Genomic DNA, 12,707 nt, shown 5'->3' on the forward strand with positions numbered 1-12,707 from the left:
CCATTATTCTGCCCAAATGTGCAACTTTCTTATGTTTGGCATACAATTCCTACATGCAAATCCTATCCCAATGGCAAATTCTTCCACCATGATACCCAACGGGGGAAATCTTTTGGCGAGCTTTTTAATGTGAGCTTTTTTACCATTTCCTTTGTTTTTGCGAGCTTTTTTTAGAAATCCATACATGTTTCCCGGGGGATTCACTCTTCATGAAAGGGGGACGTCACCTGCGTGCATGAACTTCAAGAAAACCCCCTATTTAAGATCCATGTAGGATGATAAAACACCCCTATTTAAGCTTATAAGATACCACCAAAATTCTATTATGTCCCCCCTTTCCTTAAATCTACGTTCTTTCTCAAGCATTTAGATCGCATAATAAGAAAATTTAGATTACTTTCCCTATGACTATTTAAAACCATACACAAAACCAAACTTGTTTGGACTAGTTATCCAAGGTTACCTATACTATGTCCCCCCCTCTTAAATATGGCATGGCCCCCCTAACTTAAATTCAATATTGGGAAAAAATAAAAGGCCCCCCACCCCTAATGTATAAGCTTATGCCTCATTTAAAAAAAACCCCCTATTGTACACTCACGTGATATCATAAGTTTCCTCTTGTGAATCCCCCGGGACATGTTTTTGTTATAAGAAAGAGGGGGAGGTTAGAAAGAGGGGGAGAGAATATAGGATATGTTCATTTTCATAGCATGTGGGAGGGGTGGAAGAGTGTATACTATGCACAAGGGGGGGGAGGATATGAGTGGCAGTAGGAGGCAAAAAATTATGGAAGATATGTCCATATTCAAAGTAGAAGGGAGGAACTATGGGAGATATGTACATTTTAAAAGTGTATAATTTGAAACTTTTGACCTCATATTTGGATTCCTCGTCGAATTCCGGTCATTTTGAGTACCAACATGACCATATTCTGATAAAAATTGGAAAAATGGTGTTTTTGTCATTTTGGCCTGTTTGGGGCCTGTTTTGAGTCTGCGCTTGTTATCTAGTATATAACCCTTCAATTATTGGATGCCTCTCTTGCAATACAATGTGTTTCCCCTTCAAATGTACATCCATTTGACTTTGCCTTTCTTACCTATTTTGCTGAAATACTTGCCTCACATTTTTCTAGAAACCCAACTTGGATACAACACTGGCTAAGTACTAAATTCTACTAATGGAACAAACCAACCAAACTCATCCACATCGTTCTCTACTACACATCTCCATTCCGAATATATGAGTTCTATGATCCATAAAAACAATTTGTGCAAGCTCTATAGCAAAGATTGCTAGTTCACTCCAAAAGTGCATTCCAAGAAGAAATTCCTAATTGCATATGAAGCTAATAACCTCTAGTTTTGTCAACTAGCGCAGACTCAAAACAGGCCCCAAACAGGCCAAAATGACAAAAACACCATTTTTCCAATTTTTATCAGAATATGGTCATGTTGGTACTCAAAATGGCCGGAATTCGATGAGGAATCCAAATATGAGGTCAAATCTGTCAAATTATACACTTTGAAAATAAACAAATTTCCCACATGCTCTCCCTTCCCCTTTACATTTAGTAGATGAACATAACTTTCACATTCCTCATCCTCTCTCTCCTCCTTGCACTCCTCTTTTCATATGTTATCAGTTCCCCCTCTACGTTATCCACTATGATAATGAATATATGTTCCAACTCCCCTCCCCTCCCTTCTCCATGCCACCTTACCCATGCGCCCGTCCCTCCCCCTTTCCTTTATCTCCCCTCCCCCCCCTCTCTCCTCTTAATTGCAACCACAACCCAAACTTTCAACCCACCCCACTCCATGACCCCCCCCCCCCTCTCTCTCTCTCTCAGGTGAATGAAAAGCTCGCAATATTCATGAAAATTGAAAAAAAGCTCATGACAAAAAGCTCACCAAAAAATCACACCCCCATACCCAACCACGGGTACTATGCCAATTTTTGCAAAGCAAAGTAGTAGAAAATGATCAAAAGAGAGCAATGAATTCTTACTCGACCTCAACTATAATGGGAATCAACCTTTAAAGGTAGCCACAAATCCTCTTTTGGGTATCTAACACCCTTCCTTGACTTCTATGGAAAATGAGGCAGTTGTCATTGTACTCTCATTAAAAAAAATGTAGCAACAAATTTTATTGGAAGAACATCCCATGGTGTAGGAAGAAGACATGAGTACTCTTAGGTACTTAGAGTGTATTTGCACCCACTTACCTCTAAGGTCTTTAAAAGAACTTAGAAATATTTAAGTTTCTCCCAAGCGGCTTCTGTAGAGTCTGCCCTTTGCCACTCAGATCTCCCTATGTTATTGCCTATTGTTCTATTTACATTGGTTGCACAACAGGTGACAAATTAAAAGATTAAATTTGAAGTGCTACAATAAGAGAGCTTATCAACTATAAGCTTTATGAGAACCTTTGCAATAGGTCGAATAGCTTTTGAAATCATCACAATATGCTGAAGCTTTGAAGGCCGCCCGTGATGACTCTCCCACAAGGAGTTCAACATTCAGGGATCTAAAAAGTACAAAAAAAATTTAAACACGTACTTTTCTATTAAAAAATACATCTTCACATTCTAAATGCAAAAAAACACATTTTTTTCCATTGATCAATGGTGACCTCTTAACCAGATACCATGCGGTTGTATCCTTGATATACCGTGTGGTGCAAGATGACACCACGTGGTATCTTGCTCACTGCACGATGCGGAACCATACTACACAATGTTTTATAGGGTGCCACACATCACCCTCATGACCCTCAAAATATTTTAGGGTTCTCAATCAAGGCCATTAAGGTACCATGCGATACCTCAAGATATCGCACACTACCTCAAGGTAGGTTATAAAAGGGCCAAGTCGTGCATACTTTGTAAACAAATTTCCTCGCCCTGTCACTTTCAGAGAGTCTACATTTTCCATTTTCATCTTCTTTTTGTGATTTTTTTCTTCGATTCCCTTTTGGTGTCAATTATTCAAGGTGATGGCCCGTCTTGACCGGTCAAGATCACCTCATCCTACTGGCTGACTATCGGATGTTAGAGAGAGAGAGACAGACAGAAAAACAAATAGACAGACAGAGACATAGAGACAGAGAGAGATGCATGTTTGTGTGTTAGTCAGAGGCTAGGAGATGACCTGCTTTGGCCAGTCAAAATTGCCTCACCCCAACTAATGTGTGTTCTTGCATAATAAAGATCAGAACCAGGTGATGGCTCGCATCTATCAATGGATTCTCCCTACTTTAATATTCTTATATATCATACTTATTTATGTATTATTTATATACATACGTGTCAATAGAGCTGAGTTTTATCCGAATGATGGCCCGTTTTGACTGGTCGATTCATCCCAATAACAACCCTTCCCAACCGTATGTGTGATTGGAAAAGCTATTTTAGGTCATCTTGGTTATGTGATGCTATTACATGTTTCTTGTTCTAGCCTCATAAGTTGATATTAGATAGTGACTCCATATAATGGTGGTAGGGCAATCAGTCCACTACTGGCTTTAGACCTGTCATTACCAAGGATGCTTGCACCTCTAGATCCTTCAATGCTTGGTAGGTGGCTTTTTTATGGTAATAGAGGGTATAATCTTGACCCTCATAAACATATTTGGAGTGGATGGCGCAACCATTGAGTTGTTGGAGCCAAGATTTTCCTAGAGGAGAGTGTGCCAGTGTCTTGATGACCTTGTATTCTCCCTATACTGGAGCTACGTTGCTTATTGGATGATCGAGAAGGCGGGGTGGCAGCCACCACTGCTCTTGGCTCTTGAGAGATCTACTAAATATTGATCTCCTCAGTTTGTAGCTCGGCTACAGGTACATCAGAAGGCATCTTGATTGATATTGAAGGAGTGCTCTAAGACTCAAATGGACCAGTGGTGGGCAATGGATTGGTAGTGTTGGATTCAGGGGTTCGAGGCCGAGTTCCCTTTTGAATTCAAAGAATTCATTTTAGGAATCCATTAGGAAGGAGGGCAGGCGCATAACGAACAAGTCTATGGAGGAGGAAGAGACAAGACATTCACATGGAGGCTGGTGGTGGGTAGTGTGGAAGGGGGCAAGTTGTGGTAATTTTGGCAAAAAACTACAAAGTTTGGTTGCTAAGGTGACAATCCGAGGGGATAAGGGGTCCTTTTATAGTTTTCAGTATCCCACCAACCAAGGGGATAGCATTATGGTGAAGATTCGATGGGATGGCTAAGATAATGAGTTGAAGGCTTGGAGGTATGGCACCAATCAACGGGTTGGGGGTATGGGGACAATCCAGTGAGATGACAGTGTAAGGCAACAATCCAATGGGATGACTCTATGGCACCAGCAGGTTAGCGACGGTAAGGCGACGATCCGATGGGATGCTAGTTAGGCGACAATCTGACGAAATGGAAGTAGGGAAATGATTCGGTGGGATAGAAGTAAGGCGACAATCTGGCGGTAAGGCGATGATCCGGTAGTAAGGCGACAATATGACGAGATGGCAATAAGGCGATGGGGTACTGAATAGGATTGAAAATGGGAATTTTGATAACTGTCAGAGTTGTTAAGGGGGTTGTCGCATGCTGAGGGTACTACCCATGAGAGAAAATAGGGCAGACAAACTTGGCGATACATAGACTTGTGAGGTCTGCAAGCAAGGATGCAAAAAATGCAAAAATGTATTGGTCATATTCACCTAATGCTGACCGTGAATTTGGGTGTGTGCGTTGTGGTTACCAAGGACTTGTGGACTTCTGGTGCATGTGGGTGATATGCCTATCATAGAAATTCACCTAGACCTAGACTTGATGATTGCACACCTAATGAAGGGTCGATTATGTGGAATGTAGTGGAGTTGAATTCCGAATAGGAGCATACCTCAACATTAGCTAGGTAGAGCATATGTTGATTTTGTTCACCATTCTGGTTGCCAGGTGTGTATTGGCACTGTGGTGTTCACATTGATGGACCTCCCTCGAAACAAGGCATGCAAGTTCTTGTGTGTCTATACCCCAAGAGGGGGTAGGTTCTTGTGGTACTAAGGCCTTTGATTTGACATGAAAAGTATGTCCAAGCGACACTACAAGTGCTACACTGAGTACGATGACCTTCGGTGATCACTTCACGTGGGCTTGAAGGAAGGTTCTTGTGTAACCACCCGCTTTTAGGGGTTGGTTCTTGTGTTTCTCCCTCAATGACCTTGCCAACTTTCTCCTTGAGTTTCACTATATGTGGATCATGATACTCCTTGGTGGGGGATCAAGGGTAGGTTCTTGTGGGACTACCTCAGGAGTTGACACAGGTTCTTGCGTTACTACCTTACAAATCCCAATGGTGTCGGTTTGTGTATTCTATGTTGTTGGAAGCTTTGAGACATATCACTCGCTTTGATAGTAGCCTTGGGCTTTTAGAAGCTTTGACACAACCCAATGCTTGTGAATCTTCTTCTCATGGAGTATTGAAATTTGTCCTTGATGGCAAGGTGATCGGTGTTGTCAAGCCCTACTTTTTGATGGAACCACCATGTTTGCATGGGGCAAGGAGGGGTCAAAAGACCTTCCACAGCTTTGGGCATCCAAGTTTGTTATTCTCTTTTGTAGTAGAGTTGTGCACAAACGCTGGCCTTGTGCACCCATTGTTTGCAGAATATATTTGTTGTTGAATGGTTTAAGGTAGTATGCACAACGCCTTGGGTAACAATGAGAAAAAACTCCAAATGGTTTTTTTAAAAATCACTCCACCATGTTTAGGGTTAATTAATAAACATGTTTGTGCTACTCCTATGCATTGTGAGCAATAACATTCCATTTTTTTATTTTGGCTAACAAATACATGTTAACCGATCTTTACAATGCAACTACTAAGAAGTATTTACACACTTTTGATAGTTTGTTTTCCAACACAACCAGTTGGATGACAAAATGGTGGTACATTGCCCAAATTGCACATTGAAAGAAACACATGTTCATAGAAGTTGAGGATGAGATGCTAGTTGTCATGACAATTGACATTAAAGCAATTGTCTCTCCTTCCGCTCAGTATGAACAAATACATCAAGAGTTGAACAAAGAGAAAATACTTACCTTGGATGACTTCTCTAATACTATTGTGAAAACCTAGCACGACCTTTGGAGCATGAAAGAGATCTAACAAAGATGGTGGACTGATAAGATAGAATGACACACTAAGGCTAACTCCTTGGAGAGTTTAATGGAAGAATGATCATTATATTCCTGCGTTATGCATACACAGTCATTATGTTCAAGGAGAGAGTGACTCTCATTTTTATGTGTAGAATTTGTTGGAGGAATTGATATTATGTGTAGAATTTATTGAAATTGATCTTCTTGTTGCTAAATAGTGATGAAATCACATGTTTAGCTGCATGAAGCAACGTGGAGTAATTTGTGTTAGCTTGGAAGTTGTTGTTGGATTGTGTTCCCTTTTCTTAAATGTGTTGAGTTGTTGAGATATCGAGCTCCACTCGCGATATGCCAGGGTGACCGTTGTGTATTTATGTCACCGACTTGTTAGTTGGAGATGCGGTTGGTACACCGCCATGAATAATAGCTGGATGACATCTATCCTTATCTACTCTAGTTTGTGGCTCAGTTAGTATGCCACCTTAGTTAGTTGAGTTTGGTTTGAGACCCACATATAGGGTTCTTCTATTTCTTTGTACTAGAGTTCTTTTGGCTTTCACAACTAAGAAGAGGAAAACTGTTTTCAGCCTCCACCTTTGTGTGTATTCCCCCATTGTGCATGTGAGAAAGCCGCAAGTGAGACTCCTTCCCTCTCTCCCACTATCTTCACATGGTATCAGAGCCTTATTCGTGGTAAGGAGCTCAAGAAAGCAAGCCAAGTTCGTGGTGTCCTAGTAAGAGGACCAGTGTTGCTTTCCTATTTCGAGTTTGGGAGCAAATCTCTGCAGGTAGCACAGCCAGAAGTGCAAGAGTGCAGTGTTTCAGATTGAGATGCCCTTCGCGGTGTGGCGAGAGCGCAGTATATGCTGCGCGAATGGGCGAAGCCCTCAGTGACTTTATTTTTCTGATTCGAGACCATTTCGGGGCCCGTTTTGGAGACGGAAGTTCTCCGCACTATTTTTGCTGTGCGACCACTGTTCTGCGGGTCGGTGAAAAGTTGCCGCAGAAATTGCATCGTATGCCTTTGTGCAGAGATATTGGGAGTTGCAGATTCATGCTTGTTGCCTGTTGATGCAAAATCGTCACTAGGAAGTGACTGTGTGGTGAAATACCACTTTCGTCAGTTTTGCAGTTCTGCCCGTGTGAGGCAAAAGCTGTGTTTTTTGCAGTGACAGAATATTTTGCAGTGTTCTGTAATGGCATCTGATTCTCTTTCACAGATTGTCACTGAAAAGCTTGACAAGAACAACTTCCAGGCATGGAAGTTTAGAATGACGAATTTCTTGATGGGAAAAGGCTATTGGGAGTTCATTACAGGAAATGAAGAAGAACCTGTTCTTCCTAATGTTCCCAGTCAACAGGAAATGCAGGCATTCAAAGGATGGCATAAGAGAGCCAGGAAAGTTATGTACTGGCTGTCTATCAGTATTTCGAACTCCATGATTGTGCATATTCAGGATGCAAATACGCCAAAGGAGGCATGGGATACTTTGGCAAAGATGTATAGCACAAATACGCAAGCCAAGAAAATGCAACTCAAACAGGAGTTGCACAATGTGCAGAGAGAAAATTTGAGCATAAATGACTACCACATGAAAGTGAAGAAAATTGCAGATGCACTTGCTTCCATTGGGTCGCCAGTGGATGATGACGATTTGGTTTCTGTGACCTTGAATGGTCTAGGAAAGGATTATGCACAATTCCGGACATCCATTGCTCCCATCAACAAAGAATGAAAAAATGCAAAATATGCACCCAACAAGAGACTATAAGAAAGAGGCTAAAATGTGGGCAAGAACTATTAGTCCAAAAAGTACCTAGCCCTATTAGCTACCTTTAGAGCTAACGCTATCTCTTCCTTGGAAGAAGGAGATAAAGAGTCTTGGTTCTCATGAAAATGTAAAATAAAGTTGTATTGCACACACACACACACACACACACACATATGAGTACTTGTGTGTGTAGTCTTTCACTTTCTTTTAATATGCAATGATAATTGAGTGCTTCCTTTCTCACACACACACACACACATATGAGTACTTGTGTGTGTAGTCTTTCCTTTTCTTTTAATATGCAATGATAATTGAGTGCTTGCTTTCCCTTTTGTGTAGTCTAAAGTTTTATTCGTAATCTTTATGTCAAAGGATAATTGTTAATAACCTCTTGGCATGGATAAAAGTTGCATCATGTTGCCAGGATTCATGTATCATACAATATTAAACACTCATAATAGATCCTTACTCATCATGATAATAATGCTAAGGTGTTGTTTAGTAGAAAGACGTTATGCCATGAAATTGCAATGCACATGCCTATGTGTGTATGAGAGCATTTGAGAGAGAGAGAGAGACAGAATATTGTAAAGTTTCAATGCTTATCGTGTGTACGCATGTGTGTGCGCGTGCACACGTGCATAAAGACCAAGATATCAATTTGTGTTTTATTACAAAAGTATTACGGGTAACTTTAATTCTAGTCTACTAATATGGATAGCTTTTATTACAAATACTAGTTTGGTAAAGGACATAAATATGCCTTAGAACATTTTTATGTTTTGATAACCAAGTGTAATTATGGAATTTTATTAACACATTAAAGATGTTTCTTACGTATACTACAAGAAGAATGGGCATCTTTCAATGCTCTTTTTTAATGCTATTTTGGAGAACTTAAGAGTATTAAAATAAGTTTTAAAAAATTCCTTAGCATTAGTGTCGATAGTACTATTGATATTACTTTCATTTTCTTGTTTGGGAGGTGGGAGAATAAATGCATTCATCTAGCCTTCAGATTTGTGTACCTTTTCAAACTGCAGCAAGGCCATTCATGGGTTTGCATTGGCTCATCTTCATTACTACTTTACTCATACTTGCCTTAGTGGAAGTCCTACTTACGAACAATATCAACGCACTTTCTCCTTGCGATGAATCTTGACCCCTTTGTGCCCTCTGTTCCCTTTTGCGGTCTCCTCCTACTCCCTTTTTTGCATCTTCATCTTCATCCTAAGCTCCTTCTTCTCTTCTTCTTCATCCCAAGTTGCTCTCTCATTTTCTTATCTACTTTTCTTGGTATCCTCCCTATGCTACCATGATCACCAAAACCACAAGGCCAAAAGACATGCATACATGCCTCCACAACTAACTCCCCTGCTCTTACCTTCTCCTCTACACTTCCCATCCTCTAGGTCCCCTTTTCTGTGGCCTTCTACTATTACATCTTTCCATTCCATTCAGCCACACCAACTCACTAGAGTTATTCCTACAAGGATGCTAAATCCAAGCCATACGTTTACATCTAGATGCCCTATTGACAGATTGGTTAATAATATGCCACCGCTGGTTAGTGATCTGATTTGATGGACAATGGCAAGTCCGTAGAGCTAGGATTGTGTCTTGGAGCTAGATGGGCCCAAGAGGATGGTAAAAGAATGAGAAGGAAGAGTGGTATAAAGAGATTAGGGTTGGCCCTCCCTTCAAAAGGTGACTTGTATAAAGGCAAAATGGTTGACTTTGGTCTTCATTGTTGTGTGCACAAGTTTGGAATACAAGCTCCCTCTTCTCTTCCAAGAGTGTCTTTGGGTGTTATCTTTTTTCCTTTGTAGTGCCTTTGTGTTTGCCACTCCATCCCTTTCACTCTCTTCCCTTCTCCTTCTTCCTCCCTTCTCCCCTCTTCTCCCCTCTCCCCCTTCCCTCTTTCTCTCGTGGAAACAAGTGGACAGCTCGTGCTTGCATTGCTCTCACAAGGAAGTAGCTTGGAGTGGAGGCTCCATCAGCATTCCTTCAAGATCTCCACGACACGTGAGCCACTGTTGAGACTACACATTACAAGGATCCACTACCTCCCTCTACTGCAATGTAGCAAAAGAAGATTCAACCCAGTGCACAAGAAAGACTACTTTGCATGATATCTACTACTCATTGTTTCAAGCTTAACTTGGAGCTTTGATAGTAGAGTTGTAGGAGAGGAAACAATGAAGAAGTATCACTTTGGAGAGGAAAACTATCATTTTTTGTTGGAAAGCATTTTAGATCATTTGAAGCTTGCTTTTCATGTTTTTTAGTGTTTTGAGTTGGTAGGAAGATGGTTCAGAAGATTGGTAAGGAGTGTATGGTGTCAAAACTCACAAAAAACAACCAAGAATGATAAATCATGCTAAAAATGAAAGTAGTTTTTAGTGTTGACAGTCACCTCTTCAAGAAATCTCTCATTTTGCAATCAAATGTTGTTTTTCTTTCTTCTATTTTGCATTGGGTAGGTAGATGAGGTAGTTTAGCATCCCGCCATCACAAAAAAACATGAACAAAAACTTCCAAATCATCAAGAACCATCAAAAACCAATCGGCAAAACTGCGTGTTCCTATCCCCACGGGTCGTCGCTATCCCATCGATCAAACTTGCGTTGACCCGTCGCCTTAGCGCTATCTCGCTGATCAAACTTGCGTTGACCCGTCACCTTAACGTTCTCCTATCGGTCAAACTTGCGTTGACCCATTGCCTTAGCCCTATCCCCACGACGTGACACATGTCAGTACCTAACCCGCCGCCCTAATTAATTACTGTCAGTCAGCTATCATGTCGGTCAAACATGTGTTGACCCAATGCCATAAGGCTATCCCGCCGGTCGTTACCTTAGCTCTATCCCCACGGGTCATCGCCATAGCTCTATCCCACCGATCAAATAAGCGTTGACTCGTCACTATAGCTCTATCCTGCCGATCATTGCCTTAACTCTATCCCGCCGGTCAAACATGCGTTAACCCGATGCCATAAGGCAATCCTGTCAGTCGTTGCCTTAGCTCTATCCCCATGGGTCATCGCCATAACTCTATCCCGCCGTTCAAACATGCGTTGACCCGGTACCATAAGGCTATCTTGCCGACCGTTGCCTTAGGTCTATTCCCACGGGTCGTCGCCATAGCTCTATCTCACCGATCAAACAAGCATTGACTCGTTGCTTTAACTCTATGCCGTCGGCCGTTACCTTAGCTCTATCCCGCTGACCTGCTATCTCCAAGGATCGTTGCCATAGCCCTATCCCCACAACCATAGGGATAGCTCTGGAAACACAAAAATTAGAAAAAAGCACATGAAAATTGGGACCTCGAGAATCAAGAAATGATGAAATGTGCATGCAAATTGCATGCTGTGGCGCAGGGAAGCCACAAGGGGTTGTTTTCCCTTGACCCCGCATCAAAGCAGACTCAACCTAGAATTGGGGCATCAACTACACAGACTAACACATGCACTTGAGATCAACAAGAGTCCTACAAGCTCACCTTGAGCCTAAAGACAGTGCCTCAAATACCACCTTGTCAACCTCCATACCTACCTTGGCATCCTCAGGGTCAGTGAGCTCAAAAGTCGGTTCTCTCTCATTGCAAGAACCACCACCAGGTGAATTATCCAACTTGGAAGAGTGCCTGAGACATGGGTGAACCCTCTAATGTTAGAGACTCAATGACTCTGAACTCCATCCCCACTGATCTCCACTCTCCTACCCCATCTACAATAGTACCTACATTAAGGGAAACCTTTTCCAATATCATAGGAAGGTTTGGATTGATAGACCTAGTACAGTGGCTAAACCCATTTACTGGATAGACTAGGGCAATGTCAAAGGCTCAAATGCCGGCCCAGGGAACCAAGTCCCACGATACCTAATGGCAATCAACCCATGTCATATCAATTCTCTGATGATACACAATCCTCTGGGGATGGATTTGGAGCCACATTCTTACAAGGGTCCCAAAATCTAGAGCAAAGGGGACAGAGGAGTAACCTTGAAGGTCAATAGTTAAGACCCTCCACCTCAAAATCCCCTATGATGCCTCCTTGGCAACAAAGCATGGAAGCAAGAGCATGCAGTATTTAGCATGCCAAATTCATGTTAAGACCTATCAATTGATGAATGGTTCTAAGTCTTACCATGCAAAGCACAGTTTTCTTTTTATTCACATATAGATTGACTTTCCTCAAAGTACTAAACACTATTCTTGAGTGTTCACGATGCTCGATAAATTTTTTTGTTGAAAACAAGAATATCGTCAATAAAATGTACTACAAACTTCTCGATATACGGGTGTAGTAAATCGTTCATAAGCATAATGAATGTAGCTAGAGCATTGGTAAGTCTAAACAGCATTACCAAAAACTCATAATGTCCAAACCTGCTTCTAAAAGTAGTTTTATGCACATCCTCAACTCTACACAACTCTCCCTCTCTCTATCTCTCTTTCTCTCTCTCTGGTTAAGTCCTCCCCAAACCCTCTCCACCACTTAATTGCTTTGGATTCAACCACTTCAAGGGAGACCATCCTGATGTTTTGATTATTTTTCCTATCTATGGAATTAAACATGCTTCTTTGCGTATTTTTATATCTTATGGGTGCAATCAATCCCTATGGCTTGGCGTACTTTGTTGAGCCTATGTTGCTCTCACAGGAGAGGCATCTAAAAATGGGAGTTGAGCTAGCCCTCTTGGTTTGCTCTAGTTTTGGCTATCTACTCAAGAGACCCTTAGGTTCTCTCTTCTTTTAACATGGCCATGATAGGTTTTTTACT

Source organism: Dipteris shenzhenensis, chromosome 24 (assembly GCF_047967505.1).
Source record: "Dipteris shenzhenensis isolate YYH24624 ecotype China chromosome 24, Dip_SZ_1.0, whole genome shotgun sequence".
NCBI classification, from domain to species: Eukaryota; Viridiplantae; Streptophyta; class Polypodiopsida; order Gleicheniales; family Dipteridaceae; genus Dipteris; species Dipteris shenzhenensis.